Here is an 11,128-nt window from a genome sequence, read left to right as displayed (position 1 = left end):
CCTGTCCTCCCCTACCACCGCCCCCCAACTAAAACCCTATCTATCACATATCCTTTCTGCTCCCCCTGGATAGTGAGGCCTGCCATAGGGTGTCATCAGAGTCTATCATATCCTTTCAGTTAGGGCCTAGGCCCTCCCCTGTGTGTCTTGGCTCAGAGAATATTCCTCTATGTGGAATGGGCTCCCAAACTCCACACCTATGCTGGGGAAAAGTACTGAACTACTACAGCAGGTCCTGTAGATTTCCAAGGTTTTCTCACTGAAACCCATGTTCCTGGGGTCTGGCTCAGTCCCATGCTGATATCCCAGCTATCAATCTGGGGAGCAAGAGTTCCCCGATGTTCAGGTCAGCTGTTTCTGTGGGTTTCACCAGCTTGGTCTGGACCCCTTTGCTCATCACTCGTCCTTCTCTGCATCTGGATTCCACAGTTCAGTGATTAGTTGTGGGTGTCTGCTTCTACTTCCACCAGATGCTGGATGCGAGCTATGGGGTAGATATAAGTCAGTCATTAATCTCATTATCAGTGGAGGTCATTTAATGTAGCCTCTCCTCTGTTGATAAGATTGTTAACTGGTGTCATGTTTGTAGATCTCCAGACCTTTCCCTAGCGCCTGATTTCTCTGTAAACCTAAAATGTCTCCCTCTATTATGGTATCTCCATTCTTGCTATCTTCTATTCTTTGCCTAACTCAACCTTTCTGCTCCCTCATGTCCTCTGCATCCCTCCTCTTCTCCCCTTCTCATTCTCCTGGCTCCATCTCCCCTCTTCCTGAGCTCCCAATTTGCTCAGGAGATCTTGTCCCTTTCCCCTTCTCCAGGGGACCATGTATGTCTCTCTTAGGGTCCTCCTTGTTTACTTGCTTCTCTGGCAGTGTGGATTGTAGGCTGGTAATCCTTTACTCTATGTCGAAAATCCACATATGAGTGACTACATACCATGTTTGTCTTTTTGTGATTGGGTTACCTCGCTCAGAATGGTTTCTTCTAGTTCCATCCATTTTCCTGCAAATTTCAAGATTCCATTGTTTTTTCTGCTGAGTAGTACTTCATTGTGTAAATGTACCACATTTTCTCTATCCATTCTTTGGTTGAGGGGCATCTAGTTTGCTTCCAGTTTCTGGTTATTACAAATAGTGCTGCTATGAACATCGTTCTTTGTATATTTTGGAGATCGGCCCTCTGTCAGATGTGGGGTTGGTGAATATCTTTTCCCAGTCTGTGGCCTGCCGTTTTGTCTTGCTGACTGTGTCCTTTGCCTTACAGAAGCTTCTCAGTTTCAGGAGGTCCCATTTATAAATTGTTCATCTCAGTGTTTGTGCTAACTGGTGTAATGTTCAGGAAGAAGTCTCCTGTACCAATTAATTTAAGGGTATTTCCCACTTTGTCTTCTAATAGGTTTAGTGTGGCTGGGTTTATGTTGAGGTCTTTGATCCATTTTGACTTAAGTTTTGTGCATGGCAATAGACTTGGGTCTATCTGCAGTCTTCTACATGTCCACATCCAGTTATGCCAGCACCATTTGTTGAAGAGATACAAATAGGAAGTAAGAAGTCAAATTGCCCATATTTGCAAATTACATGAGCCTATGGTTAAAAGACCCTCACGACCTATGAGAAAATTCTCACATCTGCTAAATACTTTCTGCAAAGTTAGAGGGTACAAAAATCTAGTAGGAAAACTCAGTAGTTTTTCCATATGTCAATAGCAAACATTCAAGAAAGAAATCAAAGAAAAATTCCCGTTCACAAGAGGTTAAAGTAAAATATTTGAAAATAAGCCTAACCATGGGGATAAAATGAAAGCTGTTTACAATGAAAACTTTATGAAATAGAAAAAAATACATGAAAAATAAGCACTCAGAAGGACTTCCCAGCTCTCGAATGTGTAGAATTGATACTGTGAAAATAGTTAGATGACTCAAAGTGAGCTAGAGACTCTGTGCAATCCCTTTCAAATCCTGATGGCATTCCTCACAGAACTAGAAGAAATAATCGTAAAATTAATATAGAAGTATAAAAGACCCTGAATAGCCACAGCAATCCTTAACAGAAAGAGCAATGCTGCAGCTAACAAGATACCCCAGTCATAATAATAAAAAGCAGCATGGTACTGACACACACACACACAAAAAGCCCAAATAGATCAAATCAAACGACCCAGGAAAACACCTCACATTGTTCTAGCCACTATGTATTTCTCATTGCTGTGACAAAATATACTTGACAAAAGCAACTTAGGGAAGGGTTCGTTTGGCTTAGAGTTTGAGGGAGTAAGTCACCATGGCAAGGAAGTCATGTTAGCAGGCATGGGAAACAGTTGTTTGCATTGCACCTGCAGTCAGTAGGGTTTGGAGCTACCCACCAGAGAACCCTAGAGTACTGAGTGTATGGCTCAAGGGGACACTCTGGTGTGAGAGTTTCAAAGACTAGACTGCTGAGAGAGATATGCACAGTGAAAGTCGGGAAGAGAAAGTTTCAGAAAGGTTTAGGGAACTTAGTTCCAAGCCATTCTTATGCTATTTTGGAAAAGAATCTGGTTGTGTTTTGCTACATGCTGAAAACTTGAATGAGGCAGAGTTTAAAAGTCATGAACTAAATTGTTGGGCAGAGGCAAGACAGCATGGCATTTATGGTTATTGCTTACTGTATTTAGTGAGATCTATAGTGAGAAGTCAAACCAGAAAGATGTAAAAATTTGTCAGTTGACAAAGAAAAGAGTGTGAAGGAAGCTCAACCGTCAAGACAGGATGGAAGATGGCTGTGGGCAAAGTAACTATAATTGTTATGATTACCAGAATTAAGCAGAAACCAGTACACTTTGTACTAGAACAACAGGAAAAGACAAGACCCTACCCATTGCCAACCGCTGAAAACTCCCAGGTGTAACTATGCCAACATCCTTAAAAATGTTCACTATAAAAGGTGAGAAAACAAAGACAGCCTTTAGGACATTCTGAGCCAGCAGGCTGCATCAGGAAATGTTTTCCAGATACAGGATACCCCGATTACCTAACTAATTAAATCCCATTATGGTCTTCTCTCTCTCTCTCTCTCTCTCTCTCTCTCTCTCTGAAGTTTATTTGTTGTTTTTGTTGGCATGACACTTGGGGAATTGGTTGCATCATCCATATTCAGAACTTACTCTTTACATAATATTGCAATGTATACTACAGATACATACCACTACAATAGCATTCTTTAGAATAGCTATGCACAAGATATGCACAATAGATTTACACACTGGAGCTAGGGTGTGATCAGTTGGGAACTCGTTGGCCTAGGCATGTTTCTTGTGGCTGCACAGCAGAGCGACACAACAGGCTCACAGGGTAATTGAAGCCTGCATACAATTGGCAGTGTGTCTCCGGGACAGTGGGACTGTCACGTTAACCAGGTTACCACTACACAAGTAACACTTAGCACAGGGTAGAGCTGTGGGAACTGAGGATTTTCTCCAGGCCACCGTAACACAACCACACTAACCACAGCTCAGGTGTGGAGACCCTGTGTGTTCTCCATAGAAACCCTGGCACAGCCTGGACAGTGAAGTTGTAGGACATCTGAGGACTTCAGAACTGCAGCTCTTTCTGGATCCCCCAGAGCCTATCTGCACTCTTCTTCAAGTGTGACGCCTCTTCAGGAGTCAGAGTCTCCTTCACTACATCTGAGATTCCATTTTGTCCCAAGACACAAGGAACACAGAGAAAACTGTTCTTCGTTGCATAGAGACCCTTTACCATGGTGGAAATGGGATGAACCTGCCTGAGAGTGTTCATTATGCTCTGGGCCAAGTCTCCTACAGAGAGGCCAGTGGCCCAGGATATATAACTTTCAGTTTGATCACCTCATAGGCACTGTCAACAACCTACTTGCACTGCTCCTTGTCTGCATCGTTGCCTCTTTCTGGGTTCAGATTCTTCAGGGAGACGCCGGCAACATTCACACCACTCCACATGGGCAGACCGGAGTCTCTCTGCTCTCTCAGGACCCATCTGTGCCCAGCCTTTCTTCCATCCAGGTAATTGAACCCAGCTGAATCCAGATGGTGACCTGATAATTTGGTTTGGGGGAAAGCCGCTTCTTTCCAAATCAACTGAGTTTGAAACAATAAGCGGCTTGCAGTTTGGACTGTACTTAACAATGTTGGAGGTGATGAACCTGAAGATATTCACATTTCACAGACCCAAACTATGTTGGCTTTCTCTCTCTTGCTGACAGGACCCCGCTGTGATAATGACCCCTTGGAGCTTGCAGTCATGGTACAGTCATTGCCAGAGACAATTTTTGGCTTTCTAAAGAAAACGTTGCTATGCCAGAGATCCAGCATCTCTCCCTCTGGCTTTTCTTCCGTGACATCAACAAGAGCAAGCTCATCTTGCCAAGTCCTTCATTAAGATACAAACGGATGGAAGCCGGACGGACGTTGGTGGCGCATGGCTTTAATCCCAGCACTCGGGAGGCAGAGGCAGGCGGATCTCTGTGAGTTCGAGGCCAGTCTGGTCTCCAGAGAGAGTGCCAGGATAGGCTCCAAACCTACACAGAGAAACCCTGTCTCAAAAAACCAAAAAAAAAAAAAAAAAAAAAAAGATACAAACGCTGGGCGATGGTGGCACAGGCCTTTAATCTCAGCACTCGGGAGGCAGAAGCTGTCTGTTTTAGGACAGCCAGGGCTACACAGAGAAACCTTGTTTTGAGAAACAAACAACAACAACAAAAACAAAACAAAACAACCCCCCCAAACAAACAAACAAATGATACTGATGGTACAATGCAGCCACATCTTGCCTGTGACGCTGTAACGGAGGCCACGCCCCTTTGGGCGTGGCTTCAGGTGTCGCTGGAAGTCGAAAAAGGAAGTCTCTCTGTCTCTCTGTCTCTGTCTGTCTCGTGCCCGCTCCTCTTTCCACTTCTGTCTGCACCTGAAGCCATGCCCAAAGGGGTGAGGTCACTGTTAGATGCTGCTAACAGTACAAACTGCCAACAGCACCAACCCCAACAACAGTAATCTTGTTCTGGGCAGTGTCGAGGGCAGAGTGGCATAGTCTGGGCTCAGCGACAGGGGCTCCAGCACCAGCTCTCTCTTAAAGCTTCATTTGTTTTGTTTTGTTTTGTTTTGTCTTGAGACAGAGTCTCCCCATGTAGCTCACATTGGCCTCAAACACATGATCTTTCTGTGAGCTTCTTAAATGCTGAGGTTACAGGTGTGGGTTACCATCAACTCCTCCTCCACTCCTAAATACACATTCTGAAAGAAATTTTGAGTATCTGGAACTACTGAGGAACACACTCAAACCCTAGCCACACCCAGTGATACTAATATATATTTATGTACTTAGTGTGTGTTTTAGGATTTCTATTTCAATCAAGAGACACCATGGCCACATCGACTCTTATAAAGGAAAACATGTAATTGGGGCTGGCTCACAGTTCAGAAGTTTAGTTCATTATCATCATGGTGGGATATGCTGGCCTGCATCATGGTGCTGGAAACAGAAGTGAGATTCCTACATCTTGACCCACAGGCAACAGAAAGTGGTCTGTGACCCTGGGCCTGGCTTGAACATATATGAGACCTCAAAGCTCACTTCCACACTGACATAGTAGACCACACCTACTTCAATATGGCCTCACCTCCTAATAGTATTGCCCCCCTGGGGGCCATTTCTTTCAAATTACCACAGTGTGTATGTGAGTGTTGGAATAGTTACAGTATAAGTAACTGATTGATAGGATCTCTGAAAAGAATTCCTACAAAATACAACAGTAGTTACTTCTAGGAATTAATATTCTATTTTTCATAGTATTCATAGATTGTTAGAATTTTCTATGTGAGAGTTTGCTATAATTTAAAAGTTAAATAAGGTATTTGTGGTCATTTGGGTTTCTATAAAAGTGACTTGTAGAGAGGAGATCCAGAGGGGTCTTGGCGTTGGCCATTTTTGTGGGTGCTAGAACAAAGTAGAAGAGGCTGTGGTTACCCCATTCACTGATCTGTACAGGAGCTGAGGCTGGCCAACAATGTTCATTCCTGCTTTCCCTCAGTCGCCCCACAGCACTGTTCCAAGTCCCACAAGTACACTGGGCTCAATATTATGCGCTGTTGAGTGCTGAGTGTGGCTTCTTAGCTGGCTGGCTGCAATCAGTACCTTCAAGTATAATTTCCACTTTGAACTCCTCCCTGCTATTTCCAATAGACATGGACATACAAATATTTGTTCACATATTTGCTAACCGAATTAGACTGTGAATATCTTAGTGACGCCTATTGCAGCAGTGATTTCAATTGTGGAGCAGGCAGGAAAAGCACCCTGTGGCATTAAGGAATGGGAAATTCCACTGGCAATGGGAATGTGAAACAGCTAAAGACAGCCTAGTGTTCTGCTACCCAGACTTCTACATAGAGTATAAAAAAAGTTCATTATCTCAATCTTCAAGTTACATAGTAATCTGAACATGTGAGACATCACTCAAACATATCTATAATGAGCTTAAGATTCTCTCTCTCTCTCTCTCTCCCTCTCCTTCTTTCTTTCTTTCTTTTTTTGTTTTTGTTTTTCCGAGACAGGGTTTCTCTGTGTAGCTTTCAAGCCTGTCCTGGAACTAGCTCTTGTAGACCAGGCTGGTCTCAAACTCACAGAGATCCATCTGCCTCTGCCTCCCAAGTTCTGGGATTAAAGGTGTGTGCCACCACTGCCTGGCTCTTTCTTTCTTTCTTTCTTTCTTTCTTTCTTTCTTTCTTTCTTTCCTTCCTTCCTTCCTTCCTTCCTTCCTTCCTTCCTCTTTCCTTCTTCCTTCCTTCCTTTCTTTCCTTTTGAGACTGGTTTCTCTGTGTAGCCCTGGCTGCCCTAGAACTAACTCTGTAGTACAGGCTGGCATCACACTAAGAGATCTGCTTACCCCTGCCTCCTGAGTGCTGGGATTAAAGGTGTGCACCACCACACCACCAGTGCCCAGCTATGCCACCATCACCCAGCTAATATATTATTTTTTTATCTATGATATTAGAAATAATCAAAAAGTTTTTATGGAATAATATTCTGTAATAATGCTAAGGAGAGACAGGGAATTTACTGATGGGAGATAGAATGATGGAATACCTTTAGAAAGCTGCTAGAGAGAATATCTGTCAAAATTTGAAACAGATGGTAGTGGGCCACGCCTTTAATCCCAGTACTTAGGAGTCAGAGGCAGGCAGATTCTGAGTTTGAGGCCAGCCTGGTAAACAGAGCAAGTCCCAGAACAGTCAACATCATACAGAGAAACCCTGTCTCAAAAAAATAAATAAATAAAACCAAAAAAAAAAACCATTTACTTTATGTATCTCAGGCTAACATGCTTACACATGAATGAAGTGAAATGCAGGTAAAGTTACCCATCATAAAATTTTTAAAATGTATTTCTGAGATTTTATTCATTTTTATTTCATGTTTATGAGTGTTTTGCCTATACATATATTGTATGCACTATGTGTGTATAGTGCCCATGGAGGTCAGAAGAGGGTGTTGACTCCCCTGGGACTGGAGTTACAGATGATTGATAGCTACCATATGGGTGCTGAGAATTGAACTTGGGTCCTCTAGAATAGCAGACAGTGCTTGTAACTTGTGTGTCAGCTTTCCAGCCCTATCAAAGATTTTTAAAAAACAACTATTATTATGATATGTGTGTGCATGGTGTGTGTGTGTGTGTGTGTGTGTGTGTGTGTGTGTGGTGAAGGTGCCTGTGCCATGATGTGTGTGTGTGTGGGGGGGACACAGACAACCTTCTGTACTCTGTTCTTTCTTTCCACTTTTATTTATGTTCCAGGGATGAAACTCAGGTTGCTAAACTTGCCACCTTCACTGCTTCTTTTGGAATCGACTTGAAATCAACTCTAAAGAAAGGATGAAATAAATTGTCAAGAATCCATGCAATGCAAAACTTGGTGGATTTTCGAAAGAACGAGACAGCTCCATGTATACTGACTTGGAATGTTGACTAAGCTGCAGCTTTAAACAGGAGCAATCACTCAACATGTGAAGTTGATAGTAGTACCATCATCTATAAAAGTTGTGAATGAAATGACTATTTACCTGTTTCCCATCCATCTCTGGCTTATTTACATGTGTGAAGTGTTCAGAAAATACTACACACCCTGTGATTTACCGACAGAAATCTTTCTCATCGGTCTGGGTTCTAGAACTTCAAGACCCTGGTGTCCTCAGGGATCTTTTTTTTTTTTTTTTTTTTTCTTTTTTTCTGAGCTTTCTCTTCTTGGCGTGTAGACAGCTTCCCCCAGTGTCTTTGTGAGGTCTTCAGTCTGTGTGCCTGTCCTAATTACATAAGGATAAAGCATGTTTGAGGGCTTGCCCCAGTGACAGCTCTTCACCCCAACCTCTTCTTTAAAGAAATTATTTCCAGATGTAGTTAACTTAGTCCCATTCTGAAGTATGAGGAGCTTGGACTTCAACAGGCGAGACTGTGCCCAAGAAGGGGATACAGTTAGCTCACAACAAGAAGGGATTCCTTCCTGTGCCTTAGAGAAATTGTACAACCAGCTGACCATGGTCCTGGGGGAGCGGAGCTGTTGAGTCAGCCAACAGGTGAGGAAAGAAACTATGTCTGCCTTTCGAAGTTTATGTCCTATGTATGTGACACAGATTTTTGAAACTTAATTGGTGGAACAGGGCCCTCAGACCTTAGCACAACTGACTCTTCAATGGGAGTACCATTTAGACCGTAAGATTCAGCGCATAAATAGCACCACCAGCCAAAATGAAAACAAAGCCCCAATTATTCAAAGTCCATGGTTCTGGGAAAGTCTCTAAATGTACTAACCTTGCTTTTTGGCTTCTGTCATTCTACATCTGACTAACTGTTCTTGTACTAACTGAAGTATGTCAACAAAGAATTTGGATTATTGGTGCTTAAAAGCTCATCCCGAGAAAGGCTCTGCACTGCACGGGGATCCTGAACATCCAGTGTAGTTGTCCGGCAGCTAGTCAAGACTTTCTGTTGGCCTAAACCCATGTCCAAGCAGTCTTCTCGGATGGATACCCCACAATAATTACCTAAAAAAATAAGAAAAGAGAAAATTTTGTTTTCTCTCCACATTGTAAACAATCCTTCTTAATGTTTGCCACAGTTCAATATTTTAGACATTAAAATTAGCTGGAGAGATTGAAATGTCTCCTTTGAGTTTCTTCAAGCAGAAAAGTGTGTGTGTGTGTGTGTGTGTGTGTGTGTGTGTGTGTGTGTGTGTGTGTCCTCCAGTAGCAACCTGCTGAGACCTGTTTCTGAGAAAATTAAACAATCCATCCTGAAATAGATTCCTCTATGCCAGCCACATGGAATAGTGCTGGAAATTTTTCTGAGAAATGTCTCCATTGCTGTGACTGGTCTGTGCTCTCCGGCTCTTGGTTCACTCAAATAATTCCTCTGCTTCCCTGGATGTGGGATACTAGAGGAAGTGCATGGGAAGACTTAAGAGCCATCCTAGTGTGAGGCTGCTCTCCCCAGGTATCGGGCCCTCAGTCTCTATACGATACCTCTGGACCTTAGCCACTGCATTGATGATGACAATCTGTGGGCAGCTCTCTAGTCGATCTCTCAGTCCTGGGCCCACCACCCACCCCCGTCCTGCACTTCCTCTTCTTCCTCCCCTACTCCGTCCACCCACAGCACTTAACACTTTTGAACACTATATTTTCTTGCCTAGTCCCAGGAATCTTTGCCTAGGTTGTTCACAGATGAATCCCAAGCAACTGGGGTCATGCCTGGCCCACGTAGACACTGGGTAATTATCATTTGATTGGCAGGCAGAGCACATGACCAATTTCTGGCCGTGTCGGGCCTGTTATGTCTTTCAGTCTTGTGATACCCTGTGAGTAAGGCAGCGGGAAGGTACTTATTTTAGAAATTAGGGCTTACAAATGATAAGTAACTTGGTTATGATTCTCAGCAATTAAATTCTCCGGGCTCATCTCCACCTAAGTTTTACATAGTTTGTGACTGTGGATGATCAGCTGAGGTCAGAACTTGCCCTTCTGGAAGTACCTCTGCCTCGGCCTCATTCTCTCAGTTGCTACATGTCTTTTTGTTCATCTTCCTAGACATTTAAATCTGCTTCTTCATTTTTAGAGAGATGTTATGTGTGAGGGCGGGTGGTTAGCTGTAAATTCGTGTTCTGGCTAGTTTTATATCAACTTGACACAAGCCAGAGCCATTAGGGAAGAGGGATTCTCAATTGAGAAAATACCTCCATAAGATGGGGCTGTAGGCAAGCCTGTGGGGCATTTTCTTAATTAGTGATTGATGGGGGAAGGCCATGCCTAGGAAAGAGGTGCCATTCCTGGGCAGGTGGTCCTTGGGTATATAAGAAAGCAGGCTGAGCAAGCTATGGAGCAAAGCGAGTAAATAGTACTCCTCCATGGCCTCTGTATCAGCTCCCTGACTCCAGGTTCCTGCCCGGCTTGAATGCTGGCCCTGATTTCCTGAAGTGACGGCCTGTTATCTGGAAGTTGAAGATGAAATAAACCCTTTCTTCCACAAGTTGCTTTTCATGGTGTTTTATCACAGCAACAGAAATTCCAACTGAGACAGTACTTACAGCAGATCAATTTCCTGATGGACTCAGATCTGTATGGCAGTTTTGTTTGGCAGACATTAACAGAGCACCTCCTGGGTGCCTGGCATGGGACAGATTTCGGATTCTGGACAGCACCCCAAGAAGACTTCAGATAGCCATTATCATTTGTTTCTGAATTCTCATGTGAACTCTTCCAAGATAAGGGAGCCCTCATGGGTGCAAGGCCCAAATCTAGGTGAAGAGGGCATGCCCACATCTCACCAAGCCTTTATATCATCTCCATCGAACATGCTCGATTTTAGGTGACTTCGAGAAGAAGTGGGATTTGGATACTATTTGGCACAGCAGAAAACCCCCTAAAACATCCTCGGGCAAGGAAGGCATTATACAGTTGTCTTGGAAGTAAATTTGCCTTCTTAATTATGGATGCCTGTGGCTACAATTACAGATAAGTAGCATTTCCCACGTCTGAACTTCTTCCGACTCCCTTCTCTGAGGCCATGCTGGCAGCCGACCTGGGTTTTGATTCTCAGAGGTGGTGAGGGAGATGGAAAGAGCTGA

The 11,128-nt window shown here is 43.5% G+C and overlaps 1 pseudogene; it reads right to left on the bottom strand.

The window, feature by feature from the left end:
• Positions 1–3,569: 3,569 nt before the first annotated feature.
• LOC100766330 lies at positions 3,570–10,857 on the bottom strand (annotated as a pseudogene).
• Between the last annotated feature and the right edge of the window lie 271 nt (positions 10,858–11,128).

Source organism: Cricetulus griseus, chromosome 4 (assembly GCF_003668045.3).
Source record: "Cricetulus griseus strain 17A/GY chromosome 4, alternate assembly CriGri-PICRH-1.0, whole genome shotgun sequence".
Classification (NCBI taxonomy): domain Eukaryota; kingdom Metazoa; phylum Chordata; class Mammalia; order Rodentia; family Cricetidae; genus Cricetulus; species Cricetulus griseus.
The sequence above is the reverse complement of the archived record's forward strand: the minus strand, read 5'-3'. Positions and strand labels throughout refer to the sequence as shown.